Source organism: Myotis myotis, unplaced genomic scaffold (genome assembly GCF_014108235.1).
Source record: "Myotis myotis isolate mMyoMyo1 unplaced genomic scaffold, mMyoMyo1.p scaffold_m19_p_6, whole genome shotgun sequence".
Taxonomy (NCBI): domain Eukaryota; kingdom Metazoa; phylum Chordata; class Mammalia; order Chiroptera; family Vespertilionidae; genus Myotis; species Myotis myotis.
In genome coordinates, this window is record NW_023416368.1 from 83328757 (window position 1) to 83346977 (window position 18221).

Here is an 18221-nt window from a genome sequence, read left to right on the forward strand (position 1 = left end):
ACATACACAAATAGAAATTCTGATTTCACACGCTATTGAGAGGATTAAGTAGGATTAATTTTTAATGAAGAGCTCTTAGCACAGTGATGGTCACAGTGTAAAAATCAAGAAAATGGTGGAACGAGCTTTTGCAATAATAATTGTTAACTAAACATGACTAGTAATCATAATACTCTACATCAGGGTGGGAAACGTCTGGCCTGAGGCCTGTATAAAGCCCGCAGAATCATTTGATCTGGCCTTGCCAAGGCATTAGGGGTAACTTAAATGTTTGACCAAATAAACATAGCAGGCTAATTTTTAAGTTGATGATTTTGTATGCCCCAAGAATGACATAAATATCCATGTTATACTCTGGATATTTTCTCTGCCCTTGGCAGAAAAAAGGTTCCCCACCCCTGCTTTATATAATAAGTAATAATAGCTTTATTGACTTCCGGTCACTTCTTACCACATTACAGTCAGTTGACAATGGATGAATGAATGGTTACTGAACCTTGATGGGGGGGAGATCATGGGTCCCTGTGAGAACTAGAAAAATGGTCTCTTTCCCTTACAAAATGTCATACACATGATGTTACACACAATTCAGAAGACTTAAGGTTCCTTTCATAATTCTTCCACCCACAACACTTTGCCATAGGTTTTTCCAACCACAGAAAGTCATTTCTATTTTCTCAAGTGTCATACGATTTCTTAGGCACTAGGGTCCATACCTCTTTCAGAAGTTTTATATCACAGGATCTTCATATCCTAAGGTAATTTTTACCTCTCTCTCCTCACCTAGTCTCCTGAAATTGGGGCTGGTCTTATTATCCAAGATAACAAACAGATTAAGCAGTTCCCTGGTGCAGCCAGGCCAGGAATAAGGCATTGAGATGCAATCCTTAACCAGCTGTTTGGGCTTCTCTGAGCCTCAGTTTCTTTATCTGTAAAATGGAAATGACAATAATAAAACCTCCTCAAAAGGTTTTTATAAGGACTCCTTGAGAAAGATCATGTATGATGGTCCCAGCAAATAGTTGGTGCTCAAATGTCTTGGGCTGCTATTTTCACTGGCATGAGCTTACAGGAGCCTGTCCCAGATCAGGTGCTTTTTAGAGGCTCTCCCTAAATGAGGCCTCAAATCCTCTGGCTGTTGCTCAATATCTGGCTGGCCCCCACCCACCCTTCTAGCTTTATTTCTCACTCCTCCCTGCCACATCCCTCCCTTCCACATACTCTGTACTCCAGCAAAACTGGCCAATGCATCACAGGTCGCATACACCTGGTGATATACCCCAAAACGTTTGCTGATGCTTCCACTTCAAGACAGCTCATGGTAGAGTGGAGAGGCATGGGCATCAGACTCTAACAACCTCGGAACCTATCCCAGTTACATGTCCTTTTTTTTTTTTTTTTTTTTTTTTTTTTTTAAAGCAAGAGAAACATCAATGAGAACTCTCTATCCCTCTCCCTTACTCTCTGTAAAAAATCAATAAAATAAAACAAAAAATTGGAGGAAAGCAAAAATGTGGGTTGGAACAAACAGAAGTTTAAGATGGTTATTTTCTGGCTTTGTGCCAAGGGCTGCTCTCAGGGGGCTGCTAAGAGCGGAATCAGCTGGGGTACCTTTAACATGAAACTCGGTTTTCAAGATTCCAACTCCTCAAAGACAGACAAGACCATGTTTACCTACATGATTTCTCTCCTGTTTATCTGACATCTGAGCTCTGAAGTGGGGAGCCTGGAGGCTGGGAGTATAAATCAGGAAGCCCTGGACAGAACAGTCCCCCTGGTCCCTGTCCTCTAGCCAGGCTCTCTGGTTTTGATATGAGTCATGTCCAGAGCTCAGAAAGGGCTTGGTACTGCCCTTCTCTGCTCAAAAACCTACCATTCATCTGCCCATTTAGCCAGTAAATATAACCTGGGTGTCTAATATGGGCTACATTCTATTCTAGAAGCTTAGGATTGTATTACTATAACTGCAAATACTTATAGATTGCCTGTCCTGTGTCCCCTATGTGTTGTACAAGTTGTTATTTAATCTTTCTTGAAACCCTTCTATTTCCCCCTTCTTACAGAGGAAGAAAAAGAGGCTTGGAGAGGCTCCAAGTCACACAGCCTCACTGTCATTTGTACCTGAGCTGTCTGGCCCCACACAGGGTGCTCTTCACTACCTTGCACCTCATCACTCTCACTGAACAGACAATCTAGTGGTGGAAATATAATCATTAAACAAGCAGGGTAATTTCAGGCACTGAAACAGTCTGAAGATTCTAAAACAGGGTATTTCCTGTTATTTTTTGAGAGGTTGTACCAGCCTTGGGAGGGCTACAGAGAGAACATTCAGGCAGAGCTAACAGGAAGTGCAAAGGCCCTGTGGCTCAAGCCTCTCCAGAAACAGCAGAGACCAGTGTCACTGGAGAAAAGGGCCAAGAAGCAAGAGAGCAGAATTCAGTAGTTTTAAGCCAAGGGAAAAGTTAGGACAGGAGCCTGGGAGCATAAGTAATATGTGGGAGGCAGTTTTAGAAGCATCCTGGGTCTCCATCCATGCTTCAGTTACCATGACTACAGACCCATAACACACTTGCTCTTGTAAGATCTTCTAACCCCTGTGACTTCTTTGCAGTTTCCTGAGTGACAACAACAAGGCAAACCACCTCCAACCCTCCCCTCTCTGCTCCCATATTTACCCTCCTTTGACTTTACATCCTGGACTTGTGTATGTCAGGACAAAAATAAAAACAAGAGGCTTCGGTCTCCCTGCCTCCCAGTTTCTGTGGGAAGGTAGCAGCTCAACTTCAGTGGGTGCCATGCTCCAAACTGCAAAACCACCTCTTGCCATGAAGCTGTGAGAAATTTGGTTTTCCTGGGGATAAACCCAGTAGCTAAACAGATGGTCACCCCAACTCCCAGGGTGAATCTCGAATGACCTGTGTGTCATCCAGGCCCCTTACTTAAGGATTAATTATTATTTATCTTGAAAACATGTATGTACAGCAGTCCCCCCTTATCCATCAGGAATATGTTCCAAGACACACAGTGGATGCCTGAAACTGTGGGTATCACTGAATTTATATATATAAATTTGTCCTATACTTACATACCTATGATAAACTTTAATTTATAAATTAGGCACAGTATGAGATTAACAGCAATAACTAATTATAACAATCTTATATAATAAAAGCTTAATATGCAAATTGTCCCCTCGACCGGGAGTTCAACTGGGAGTTCGAAAGCTCGCTATGATATACACTGACCACCGGGGGGCGGCGCAGAACATGGCAGGCATTGGCGAGACAGTGCTAGCAACAGGCAGCAGTGGAGGCGCTGCTGGCCCCAACGAGCTCCAATGAGAGCAGGACCACAGTGGGATGGTGGAGCAGGTGAGCAGGCAGTGCCAGGCCAAGGCAGGTGTGAGTGGGGCCCGATCATCCTACCGACAGCCCCACAGACAGCGACCAGGGGTGGTGGCGGGGGGCGGGGCCACCACCAGGCTCCCAGGTAATGAGGGAGCCAGGAAGGGCCCAATGACTCAGGCAGAGGGGGTGCATGGAGGCCTGGGGGCCCAGGTGCTGCCCAGGGCCCAGAGATCAGCTGGGACCTACCTTTCCATATCAGACACTCATGCTTCAATCAACAACTAGGCCTAGGGACCGCACCCATGCACGAATTTTGTGCACCGGGCCTCAGGTATCTTACCTAATAATAGACAAACATGGTAATTGACCATACCTTCGCTACACCTCCCATTGGCTAATCAGCAAGATATGCAAATTAACCAACAACAAAGATGGCGGCCAGCAGCCACAGAGCTGGAGCAAGCAGGAGGCTTGCTTGCTCCACTGATGGGGGAAGCCAAGGTTCCCCACCTGCCACGGCCTGCTCTAAGCTACACTCAAAGCAACAAAGTTTCAATTATAGAAGGTAAATAAACCCCAGATACCTGCTTTCAGCCAGCCATGGCCACGGAGCTGGAGCGAGCAGGAGGCTTCCCCTCCCAGCCACCCTGGCCAGCTCTGAGCTCCACTCAGGCAACAAAGTTTCAATTATAGAAAGTAAATAAACCCCAGATACCTGCTTTCAGCCAGTCGTGGCCATGGAGCTGGAGCCTTGTGTTGCCCCTGGCAATGGAGGAAGCCAAGCCCTGGCCGGCTCTGAGCTCCACTCCAGGTTACAAAGTTTCAATTATAGAAGGTAAATAAATCCCAGAAAAGAAAAAGAAAAAAAGGAGAGTCTGGGAGCTTCCGTCACCGGGGAGGCTTGACCAGCCTGAAAACAGCCCTCAGCCCCTCACCCAGGCTGGCCAGGCACCCCAGTGGGGACCCCCACCCTGAAGGGGTGTGACCAGCTGCAAACAGCCATCAGCCCCTCACCCAGGCTGGCCAGGCACCCCAGTGGCACCCCAGTGGGGACCCCCACCCTGAAAGGCAAACCAGCCGGCCCCCACCCATGCACCAGGCCTCTATCCTATATAATAAAAGGGTAATATGCAAACTGATCCTAACAGCAGAAAGACTGGGAATGACTGGTGATTATGACACACACTGACCACCAGGGGGCATATGCTCAATGCAGGAGCTGCCCCCTGGTGGTCAGTGCACTCCCACAGGGGGAGCTCTGCTCAGCCACAAGCCAGGCTGACGGCTGCCAGTACAGCGGTGGTAGTGGGAGCCTCTCCTGCCTCCTCAGCAGCACTAAGGATGTCAGACTGCAGCTTAGGCCTCCTCCCCACTGGCAAGTGGACATCCCCCGAGGGCTCCCAGGCTGTCAGAGGGATGTCTGATTGCCAGCTTAGGCCCAATCCCCTGGGGAGCGGGCCTAAGCCAGCAGGTGATCATCCCTCAAGGGGTCCCAGACTGCAAGAGGGCACAAGCCAGGCTGAGGGACCGCCCCCCCGCCCCCCAGTGCACAAATTTTTGTGCACCGGGCCTCTAGTATGTAATAAAACGTGAATTTGGTCTCTCTCTCTCTCAAAATGTCTATTATCCTGTACTCACCCCTCTTCTTGTGATGTGAGATGATACAATGCCTATGTGATGAGATGAAGTGAGGTGAATGATGTAGGTAGTAGGCATTGTGACATAGCATTAGACTCCCACTGACCTGACCATATGTAACAAGCACTTTACAGCTTCTCTCTGGCATATCTGAAATTGCCAACATCACTACTCTTGTATTCTGGGGCTACTATTAAGTAAAATGAGGTTTACTTGAGGACAAGCACTGTGATACCATGACAGGCGATCGATCTGGTCACCAAGATGGCTACTAAGTGAATAATGAAATGGGAGACACTGGGAGGATTCATGTCCTGGACAAACAGAGGGGGACTTCATGAGATGTCAACCCACTTCTCAGAATGGTGCCATTTAAAACTTATGAGTTGTTAATTTCTGGACTAATTCATAAAACATTTTCAGACCACAGATAACCAAAACTGTGGAAAGTGAAACCACGAATTAGCGGGGATTAATGGGTTGTATGTGCTTGGCTTTGTAAAAGTGTGAGATTTCTTTGCCTGTGAAGTGCATCACACTCTGGTTTAATGGTTTTTCATTATATTTCTTCAACACCTGCATGTCATTTCCTGTGTTTTTTTTTCTAGTTTACACCTGCATGTCACTTCCTGTTTTTTTTTCCCCCTAGTTTACACAGCCAGCATAAGAGTCCCAGGAAGCCAGAGACAGTGCAGTTTGTTCTTATAATTTCATAGCAACATATTGGGCTCTGTCATCAATTCTGAGTTCAAATCCTGTGAGGTTCTGGACAAGTCATTCAACCTCTCTGTGCCCAAGTCTCCCCTGTAGTAAGTTAGGATTAGATATGACAGCACCTATTTCAGAGTCACAGTCACAGCCAGGACTAATGGGATGAAGGGCTTAGCACAAATCCCAGCAGAAAGCAAATAATTTTAGTCAATAACCACCATAGTTTTAGGATCACTCACACTTAGCTAGCACCATGTCAAACCCCAACATTAATGTCACTGGAATGATGCTCACATCCCCAATAAATGCTAGCATTTAGTTTTGACCCTGTGGCAGGCATTGGGCTGAATCCCTTTTATTTTTAAAAATTTTGATAAAATATACCTACAATAAAATCTGCCATCTTAACCATTTCTAAGTATACAGCTCAGTGGCGTTAAGTACATTCACACTGTTGTGCAACCATCACCACCATCCAAGCTCCCTGTGCTATCATACTGCCTCCTCCTAAGCCTGCATGGAAAATGTGGTTTCCTCTGAGCACCGCACACACAGAGAAGGCCCCATCCACACCCTCACACCACCAGTATGTGCCTTCCCACTTCCTAACAGTAACGGTCACTGCTCATTGGCCTGTTATGCCAGACATTATCTTCATGATGCCCTGCAATCTGAGTGCTGTCGTCATCATCTTGTCCATTTTGCAGATGGGAAAACTGAGATTTAGAAAGGCCAAGTCAAATAGCCTCAGGAGTCATAGCCAGTGAGGGTTGAAGGCTCAAATATTAACCCCCATATTTGAGCCTTCAAATACAAAGTTGACCAAGCCAGAGTTGACCAAGGTTATAAGATAAAAATTTACAGAGGGCCTACTGTGTGACAGGCATTGTTCCAGGCACTGGGGACACATCAGTGAATGAAACAGTGTCGCTGCCTTCATGGGGATCACAGACTGGGGAAAGGCAGAGATAGACAACTAAATAAGTAACAGTGGAATGTAATGCCAGGCAGAGAGAAGGAATGTAAGGGAAGAAGGAGAGATTGGTGGTCTGTTTCGGTGACATGTTTGGAAATGTGGAAGAGGAGAGCAAGCTAGAAAGGGAGATGCAGAGCAGTGGTCTAGGCCAGTGGTCGGCAAACTCATTAGTCAACAGAGCCAAATATCAACAGTACAACGATTGAAATTTCTTTTGAAAGCCAAATTTTTTAAACTTAAACTATATAGGTAGGTACATTGTTATTAACTTAATTAGGGTACTCCTAAGCTGGCCTTTGCTAAAAACGTCCTCAATCTGATTGAGGTACGTTTGCTGAGGTCGACCCCTTCCAACTCTCCCATCCACACTCGTCTATCTGAATCAAGTATACAAGATGAGTGTGGATGGGAGAGTTGGAAGGGGTCGACCTCAGCGAACGTACCTCAAAACAATGTACCTACCCCGCACTGCAGCATATCCCGTCGCCTCACCGACCGACAACCCCCACTTCTTCTAACGCCACTTCTTCAAAATAGACTCGCCCAGGCCGAAAACTGACTTCTGCGCATGGGCCATGAAGTTTCAATCGCACTGTACGTGCACGCCCACACGTGGTATTTTGTAGAAGAGGCACACTCAAGGGGCCAAAGAGCCGCATGTGGCTCGCGAGCCACGTTTTGCCGACCACTGCTCTAGGCCATGCCAGAATGAGCCCAGGCCCTTGTGCACCTGCATCCCCACCTGTGCAGTGGACCAGGCCCAGCAGAAAGCCCTTACCTGTGGGCAGTAGGTATCTCAGTGCCAGCAGCACCAGGAGCCACTGCCAGCCTCCAGAGGTGCTCTGCCACGGGACGGCCATTCAAGGCATCAGGGAGATGTGAGGGCCACTCCTTGCCCTTGGTGCAGTCCCCTGGCTGAGCCCACGGTATGTCCAGCACCCTTCCCCAGGGCCAGGCAGCCAGGTGGTTAAGATCTGGCGGGTATCAAATGTGCCTAGGCGGCCTAATCCCTCTGAGGCTGGGTGGGGCAGGGAAGGGCCCCTTTACCTGTTCCCAGGCTTTGATTGGTTCCCTGGGCCCCTAGTTCAGCCTGCCTTAGTTCCCAGGAAAATAGGGATCCATGGGTGTGGGGTGTAACCTGTCAGGTTCAGCCACAGGTGTCAGGGGAAGCCACTGCCAGGCAGTATTTCCCCCATTGTGTTCCCAGGACAAGGGCACATCATGACTTTTGAGGGCCAGGAGCACTTTTGCCTTCTTGAGGCCCCTCCTCCATTAAATTTTTTCAATTATATTTTACATCCGCTTTGGTATAAAGATAAATATAATCCATGGTGGAGTACATTCATTTCCCCCTTTTGATTTCAAAAGAAATGAAAACATTTTGGGAGTCCCTAGAAGTTTTGTGGGCCCCAAGTACTGCACCTTGTAGGTCTGAAGAACATGTCAGCTCTGCCTGGCCTCTGAGCTCTGAGAAATGCTTCCTCAGAGGGAAAAACGAGGGTGAGATGCCTTGGAGATAGGCCATGGCCTCATATTAGTGACTCAGAATGTATATTAAAAGCTAGAATCCCCTATGGCAGCCATCAGGTGGTTGTCTGTATCTATGAGTTTGTTTCTGTTTTGTTTTTTAGATTCCATATATAACAGATCATACAGTATTTGTCTTTCTCTGTCTGACTTATTTCACTTAGCATAATACCCTCTAAATTCATTTGTGTTGTTGCAAATAGCAAGATTTCATTCTTTTTTATGGCTGAGTAACATTTCATTGTATATCTATACCACATCTTCTGAGGGAAGGGTGGGAAAAAAAGAGTGAAAGGAAATAAGAGGTACAAACCTCCAGTTATTAAAAAAAAAAAAAAAACCCACAAAACAAAAACAGTAAGTCATGTAGATATACAGAACAGGGAAAATAGTCAATGCTATTAAACACCTTTTTACAGTGACAGATGGTTACTAGCCTAATTGTGGTGATCACATAATGAATATAAATGTTAAATCACTATGTTGTATACCTGAAACTAATGTACTAACGTATATTAACTGTACCTTAATTTTAAAAAATCACAAATCAACGAACCTGTAAAGTCCAGCACTTGCCAAATCGTATGATGAAGGATCAGTTTTAAGAACAGGCGTTAATTTTCCAAAGTCACACAGCCAATTTGAACGCAGGCCCATTGGGTGCTGCAGGATCTGCACTTCATCACTGTCCTGTGCCACTCCCTTCCTGCAGGAACAGAGCAGAAGGATGTGTGTATGGTGGGGGGGGGGGAGGGGGTGTCCTCCCTGATCTAAGTCGTAAGTCACCTCAACCTTTTTAAACCTCAGTTTCCTCACCAATAAAATGAAGATAATAATACTTACCTCCTAGAACTGTAATGAGGCTCTTTCTAACACTTTTAGAATAATTCATGCTGCAAATAACAAGCATTCTGGAGAATTAGTTGTTAAACAATGAGATTAATAGTTCAGATATATGTGTTAAGAAATGTGGCTACAGTGGACCATTGAACAACATGAGGGGTGCCAACTCCCTACAGTAAAAAATTCCATATAAATTTTGACTCCCCCAAACTTAACTACTAAGAACCTACTGTGACTGAAACTTACCAAAAACATAAACAGTCTATTAACACATATTTTATATCTATCCTATATAATAAAAGGCCAGGGACCATAAGCATTATGACCGGAATGACCACTCGACCAGTCGCCATGAGGTGCATTGACCACCTCTTGGTCCCTCCCCCCTGGCCCATGAGCAGTGGCTTGCGGTGGGCAGGTAGGGCACCTTGCAGCAGTGGCGGGCGGGGGTGAGCTACCCACGCACGATTTTGTGAGCTGGGCCTCTACCATATAAAACCCTAATATGCAAACAGACCAAACAGCAGAACAACCGAACAACCAGTTGCTATGATGTGCGCTGACTACCAGGGGGTGCATGCGGAACATGGTGGGCATCAGCAGCAGGTGGCAGAGTGCAGAACATGATGGGTGTCGGCCATGGCGGGATGGTGGAGGTGAGCGTGGGCGTCAGACCAAGGTGAGGTGCCAGTCGCTGTCACTGGGGCAAGCCTTCGGTAGTTACTGAAAATTCTTTGCTCTCACGCGCCACGGTCCCACCCAGCACTTGCACCTGCTGCCAGCGCCGGCCCCGCTTGCACCCGCAGCTGGCGCCAGAACCACCGCTTGCACATGCTGCCAGTGCCCAATGCTGGTCCCAATCACTTGGCGCTGTCAGTGGGTGCGAGCAGCAGCTGCCAGCCCCAATTGCCCCTCAGGGCTTCTCCACCTCCCCCTGCTCCTGAGGGGTGATGGGGGCAGCAGCCGCCCCACTCGCACCCACTGATGGTGCGGCTGTTTACACCCACTGCTGGCGCTGGCCCCAATCACTCTGCACTGTCAGCGGGTGCGAGCGGGCTTGGGAGCAGCAGCAGCAGCAGGGCTGCTGGCAGACAGGGGACTGGAGGGGTTGGGGGGCCTGCGGTGAAAGGGGCTGGGCGGGGATGCGGAGGATGGGCCAAGACCCACTCCTGTGCCGACAGCAGCCTCGCGGCCCAGAGTTCCTTTCAAGGTGCTTGAATTCGTGCACTGGGCCCCTAGTGTTATATATATTATACTAGAGGCCCGATGAATGAAATTCATGCAAGAGTAGGCCTTCCTTCCCCAGGCTATTGGTACCAGCTTCCCTCTGGATGCGGGCTTCCCTTGCAGCCCCAGCTTTGTCTGGAAGAATGTCTGATCTAATTAGCATATTACACTTTTATGTGGTGAGTGCATTCTTACAAGTAAGTCAGCTATAGAAAAGAAAATGTTAATAAGAAAATCCTAAGGAAGAGAAAATATATTTACAGTACTGTATGTATTCACGGAAAAAAATCCACATGTAAGTAGACCCATGCAGGTCACACCACATTGTTCAAGGATCAGCTGTAGTCCCATATTATAAAAGAGGATGGAGAAGCATCAAACAAGGTGCTAGCAATTACAGACCACCTCATTTTATTACACTTCGCAGGGGCTGCATTTTTTTTTCAATCTAAGGCAAAACCATCCACTAACAAAAAGATTACGACTTCCTTTATTACAACACTCACTTTATTATGGTGGCCCGGAATGGAACCTGCGATGTCTCTAAGGTCTGCCTATATGTGTTCAATGTGCCAGGCTCAAGGCAGTCTTTCATATGATGCTCCTTCTTTGACCCTTGCCAGGCCCTGTGGTGTATAGATCAGTGCGTCTCACATTTTTTATGTGCACACGAGTCACCAGAACTCAGAATCTGCATTTTTTACAAACTCTTGGTTGATGCTGCTGAGTTCAAGGATTACACTTGGAGTAGCCAGAGGTATCTCCATTTTTCAGAGGAGGCAAACTGAGGCCCAGGGAGGTGAAGTGGATTGCCCCATCTCACACAGCCAGTGAGGATCAGGGCTGGAATGGGCACCAGGATCCGACTGCAGAGTTTTGACAGCTGGGCTTTGTAGAACGCCACCCAGAGTCTGATCAGGAAGGGCCCTGCACCAGGCAGAAGAACAGCATCTTGTTCTGAAGGCCCTGGACAGGCACTGAGGTGTTTTAAGTGGAGCGACAGCAGGGTGAGGTTGTGATTCTAGAAAAAGCCCCTGAGGTCCTTGGTAAGAATGGTTTGGAAGGAGAGATCTGGTGGCACTGTGTGTGTGTGGGGGGGGGGGGGGGGGGGTCTAGGAAGGCCTCCCAAAGGAGGCACTTGATTTCTTTGGGTTACAAGTTGCCCACTAGGCTCCTCTTTTCAAATGCAGCAGCTGGGGACAGGGATGACAGGGGTCCCATAACATGGATGAGTTTTTAGTCACACCAGACCAAGAGCCCAGAGGATCCCAGCAGAGGTTCTGGCTCCTGGGTCCTCCAGCTCCCTTAAACACACTGGGGAAACTACAGCTCTCTCCCCCTTGGGGAATGCAGGAACCCTGCCCAGAAGCAGCATTAGTCACTGAGCTGTCCCATTGTCCTTAAGCTAGACTCCATTGTATCCTCCCACATGACCAAGGGAAACAAATGCACAGGCAGATGGGGGAAGGGGTCTGACCCTGCTCAGCTCTTTATGAAGTAAATGCTGAGTCTGGGTCCAACAGAGCCAGGGCCCCAGGGTCAGGCTAAGGGAGAATGGGTTCCCAGGGTTTGGTCTCTCTTCCCAAATTCTGATGTATTGGCTATACACATCAGCTCCATCAGCCCCCAAGTAAGTATGGTGGTTAAGAGTAGGGGTGCTGGAAGCTGATACCAGAGTTCAAATCCTGACCTTGCACCACGCTAGCCATGTGACCTTGGACAAGTTACTCAACCTCTGAGCTCTGTCTCCTCATCTTCCAATGGGGATGAGAGAGAAACTGCCTCAGAGAGGAGCTGCGTAAGGCGGTGAGAACTGCCTGGAACACAGTAGGCCTGCTCTGTGAGTGTGTTTTAATAAATACAAGCAGGAGTAAATGAGAAACTGTGAACTCTATCCTTCTGCTCTTATTCCTAGGAAGATAATGAGATTCTCATCACACCCCAGGGAAGGCAGAACCTGGTGCAAGTTCATTTTGCACATACGGAAACGGGCTCAGAGCTCATGGGCACATGGCTGGTGAGGGCTGGCGCCTTAGAGGGCCAGGCTGGGGCCCGGAGGGAAACTGGTATATGGCACTTACTCTGGAGAGCTGCTCTAGGCAAAGCCCAGTGGTGAGCAGTGACCAGAGCAGTGGACCAGGAACGGAAAGGCCTGGGTTTCAGTCCTGCTACATAACCTTAGGCAAGTCATTTGCCAATCTGGGACTGAGTATCTTATCTGCAAGGTAGAGATCACTCCTACCACAGAGGTCAAGAGTTCAATTAGATAAGGCAGCCTAATTCTGGTTGTCACAACTGGAGGAAACTGGCATCCATCTAATGCAGTGGTTCTCAACCTGTGGGTCACAACCCCTTTGGCGGTCAAACGACCCTTTCACAGGGGTTGCCTAAGACCATCCTGCATATCAGATATTTACATTATGATTCATAACAATAGCAACATTACAGTTATGAAGTAGCAACGAAAATAATTTTATGGTTGGGTCACAACATGAGGAACTGTATTTAAAGGGCCAGAAGGTTGAGAACCACTAATCTAATGGGTGGACTCAGGGATGCTGTAACATTCTACAACCCATTGGACAGCCCCACGACAGAGAATTATCTGGCCTGAATGTCAAGAGCATGATGTAGAGACGCCCTGGGTTAGAACTTAGTAATTACCTATTCAATGCACTCATTACTATCATTAGAAAGTGAATGTATCCTGGGGTGTGGTACATATATATGCTCATGACAAATTAACACCTGTCTTTCCAGAACACAGCCCTCTTCACCAAGCAGATCAGACACGTCTAATGCGTGCTGTCCACTAGAAATAAAATGTGCATCCCATATGCAATTCAAATATCCTAGTAGCCACGCTCTACAAAGTACAAAGAAGGAGGTAAAATTAGTTTTAATAATGTATTTTGTTGAACACAACACGTGGAAACTATTGTTTCAGCATATGATCAACACAACAAATTATTCATGAGATATTTTCCATTTTTTTTTCATACTAAGTTCTTCAAAAATACACATGGCCCCAACCCTATGCATCTTCCACCTCAATTCTAAAATAAGACATAAACACGTCATGTACCGCAAAAAAAAGGCGACTGCTGGGGTTCATCACTAATTATAGAGTAGTAACTGCCACCCTATCCTAAGTCTACATGCCTATTCTATTGTTGATTATATGTTTATTTAACTTATTTCAGAAAGGAAGGGAGAGGGAGAGAGAGATAGAAACATCAATGATGACAGAGAATCATTGATCAGCTGCCTCCTGCACCACCCTACTGGGGATCAAGCCTGCAACCCAGGCATGTACCCTGACCAGGAATCAAACTGTGACTTCCTGGTTCATAGGCCGATGCTTAACCACTGAGTCCCACCAGCCTGGTGCCTCATCATGTTTAATCATCCAATAACCCAATGAGGAGGATATGGTTACTTACTCTTGTCCCCATTTCACAGAGAGAAAACAGTGGCACATAAGGACTTTGCCCAAGGTGACCAAGCTAGCAAGTGGTGGGTCCAGGATTTCAGTTGAGGCAGCCTAACCCCAGAGTCTGTGCTCTGAGCCACTGAAACTGCTGGGAGAGTCCACAAGCGTGCATTTCTCCAGGAAGGAGGCCCCTGAGCCTGTCATCCTTTGACTTTCATCAGTAGGGTTTAGGACAGGTGTGGGCAAACTTTTTGACTCGAGGGCCACAATGGGTTCTTAAACTGGACCGGAGGGCCGGAACAAAAGCATGGATGGAGTGTTTGTGTGAACTAATATAAATTCAAAGTAAACATCATTACATAAAAGGGTACGGTCTTTTTTTCAATAGTTTTATTCATTTCAAACGGGCCGGATCCGGCCCGCGGGCCATAGTTTGCCCACAGCTAGTCTAGGACCCCTGGAGGGTACCAGCAGCTGATTTAAGATGTCTTCTTTCTTCAGAGAACTTTGCACCATCCTTCTGTCTCAGAGACTGAGGAAGGGCAGAGGGGCACACATCTTATTGCCAAACAGCGCACCCTCCACACTGTGCCCTAAGGAATTCCCACTCTGTTCTGAAGGAAACCATGTCTTCCTTTACCTCTCCCATGTTTTGGGTGTTCCCTGGAGGATATCCCTTATGTTTGCTGACACCTGACTCTCTCCTGATAGTTCAGACTCATCCATGGACCCTCTGGGAAAACCAGCCCCTTCCCTGACCCCAGGCTGTGAGAAAAAAGGCCTGGCCACAGGGATCACTGACCCTTCTCTAGGTCTTTGTGGGTACTGGGGACAAAGAAATGAATAGGACAGACTCTGGGGTCCCTCCCTCAAAGAGGGCAGGCTGATCTGGGAAATTTGATGTCATTGGAAAATACTTACCTAGTTCCTTACCTAGTTCCTGATACCTGAGCCCTGCATTCTTCCAGGAGGGGGGCGTGGCTCTCAGGGAGCTGGCCTTTTCAGCTCAAGCCTAAACTGCTACAGGACACTTTGAGGGGGAGGAGGGGGAGTGGATGGATTGCAACCCCCAGGGGAAGTCTTAGGCCACTGCAGACCCAGTTTCACTTTCTAAAGCTTAGGTCTGTCCTGTCACTGGTGACACCATCTCCACCTGGCTGGCTCTGACCCCAGGATACACCTCCATCCTTCCACTCACACTCCCATTGCTGCTGACTGGACCTCCCCTGATTTCGTTGTTCTTCACTCCTCTGCTCCCCAACCCTCCCACAGCTTCGGAATTCTCTGTGCCCGGCCTGCATCACCTCTTGGAACTGCTCCAAGTGCCTAACAATAAGAAAACTGCCCATTATTTAGCTCTGCTCAATATGGGTTAGTCTCAATTCTCAGAGCGATTCCTTGAACATGCCAGCCTGCCCTCAACTCGGCCTTTGCACTGGCTGTCCCCTGTGCCCATCCATATGGCTCCCTTCTTCACCTTCTTAAGGTCTTTAATTAAATGCCACCTTTTCAGTGAGGCCTTTCCTAACTACTTTAAAACTACAATCCTATGTACAGCATGGTGACTACAGTTAATAATACTATATTGGATATCTGAAAGTTGCTGAGAGTAGATCTTAAAAGTTCTCATCCAAGAAAAATATTCTGTAAATATGGAGAAGGATGCTAACTAGACTTATTGTGGTGATCATTTCACAATATATACAAGTATTAAATCATTATGTTGTACCCTTGAAACTAATATAAGTCAATTATACCCCAGTAAAAATAATTTTTTTAAAAACTACAGTCCTGCCCTAGCCAGTTTGGCTCAGTGGATGGAGCGTCGGCCTGCGGACTGAAGGATCCCAGGTTCGATTCCGGTCAAGGGCATGTACCTTGGTTGCGGGCAACATCCCCAGTGGGGGCTGTGCAGGAGGCAGCTGATTGATGTTTCTCTCTCTCGCATCAATGTTTCTAATTATCTATCCCTCTCCCTTCCTCTCTGTAAAAAAATCAATAAAATATATATTTTTTTAAAAAGAAATAAAAAACTACAGTCCTGTCTGTACAGAAACTTGTACATGAATGTTCACAGCAGCATTATTCACTAACATCAACTGAGGAATGGATAAGCAAAATGTGGTATTTCTGCACAGATATCCAATATATAATGAAATATTTTTAGGTCATGTAAAGAAATGAAGTACTCATCCATATTCACCATTGTATTCCCAGGCACAGACTTGTCAGGAACATCACCGGTGCCCTGTGAATATTTGGAAGGGAATGTTAAATGTCCTCAACACCCTATTGCTCTATCAACACTGTCTCTCCACCTTCTCCTTGGCCTTCCTTTCCAAGCCCTGCCTTGGTCCTCCCCCTTGGAGGAAGTAGATACTACATCCTACCTTGTCCCAAGGCCACCTCTGGACTTGAGACTCCATAAATGTTTATCATTGTTGGTTTTCCTCTCTCCCCCCTCCCACCTCTGTCTCTCTCCTCATCTCTGAGATAACAAGGGCTCTGTGGAACTTCACCACCTGGAACTCCGGTTTCCCCGGTCCCAGTTGGGGTGAAAACAAGGGGCAGAGATTCAGTGAATCCAGGAGGTGGGATGGATGGAACACCTGAGGCCACTTTCCTAATGTGCCAAAACTAAGAAATCCCTTAGGAAGTGTGGGTTTGTGACTCCTGCATGGTAAAGAGGCTGAGGTGGGGTGCGGTGGGGTTGGGTAAGGAACCAAGATTCACAGAAGGTCCATGCCTGGTACAGAAAAGCTCCCTGAAAACTTCTATTCAAAGCATTTGAGGGAGAGATTGTCCTAGCTCCGTGTTTCTGCTGCCCTCGTGTGTCTCAATTCAGAACTGCATGAACTCAGCATGTCCAGAGGAGCACCAATGTCCAGCTCTGAGAACACCCTCCACCTCCCATGACATGAGGGGTCCATCCGCCTGAAAAGATGGCAGCTAAGAGGATGTTGGTGTGTCAGGCAGCCTCTAAGATCCCAAATATTTCTCCCCACTAGTATTTATTTCTGTGTATTGCTGTCTCCTCTGATGTGTGACTTGCTTCCAACAAATGGAATACAACAAAAAATGTCATTCTGAAATTTAGTTATAAAGAATATGGCTTTTATCTTATTTTCACCCTCATCCATCTCATTTTCACTCATCTCTTCTTCCATCCTCTCTTTCCCTCCCTCCTCTCCCCCCCCCCCCCCACTCTCTCTCTCTTTCTTTGTCTTTCTCTCTGTGTATATCTCTGTTTCTCCCTTTTCCCCATCCCCTGAAGAGGCCCAGATGTCCAGGAACTGTTGTCTTTGATCAGCTCAAAGTGAAGTTGGAAACAGAGCTCCTAGTCCCAATCAAGACTCGGGATGATCACAGTCTCTGCTGACATCCTGATGTTAACCTGATGGGAGGCTGTAAGCCAGTCATCTGACCGAGCCATCCCCGGTTTCCAACCGACGGATGTATGAGATAATAGCTGCTGGTTGTTTTAAGCCAAGTTATATGCTGGGTTTATAATGCTTATAGAATTTGGATCCAAGATTGAGAAGGGACCAAGTAAAACATTTTTTAAAAAATCACCTCCCCAGAAAACTCCTTAAAACTTATTTGGATGCTGAATTGTTCCTGACTTTGCTTGTGCAGTTCCCTCCTTGCAGCATACTGTTCCCTCCCCTGAAGTTGTGGCCTTAACTTCTAAACACAAAACAAGACAGAGGTAGTTTGGCTGACAGAATCCTGAAACTTTTCTTGGTGTTAAAGCATCTCTCATTGTATAGTGGAGGAAGGGAGCTAAAAAAGTGCTTCAGCTTAAGCTGAATAAAGAGAGAAAGTTTCTACAAAATTCAATGAGCCCCTAAATTCTAATAATTTCCAAGACTATGGATATTCCAGCTCTTTTCATCAGCACATGGCATGAGAATAGGGAACTTATCAGGAAAGAGAGTTGTGGTCAGGTTTCACCCAATTTTTGGTTATTAAAAAAATCCCTTACCAGAATTGGGGGTAGTTACCCCATGGCAAACCCTACTATTCTTAAATCCTGGGTTTTGTTCACCATAATATCTACTAGAAAGCTTTATTTTTTTTCAACCTACAATAGGGCAAGATCTGAAGGTCTCTTTGGTCAACTGAGAAAATCTAATTTAATCCTCCTTGGAAGGAAAATAACATAAGGAAATTAAATGTATGATTATTCACAGTCTTTCTGCTTAAGATGATGTCACTTCCTTAGCACCATTTGAAAATTTCTGACCCTATTTAAAGTCACTGCACTTTCCATTTTAGTTGTAAATATCCGTATGAGGATGAGGATTACTTCACAATAGACATAAGTATAATTTTCTAGAGACCCAATGCATGAAATTTGTGCAAGAGTAGGCCTTCCTTCCCCTGGCTGCCGGCACCAGCTTCCTTCTGGCACCTGGGACCCAGACTTCCCTCGCAGCCCTGGCTTTGTCGGAAGGTTGTCCAGAAGGACATCTGGGAGGATGTCTGGTCTAATTAGCATATTATGCTTTTATTACTA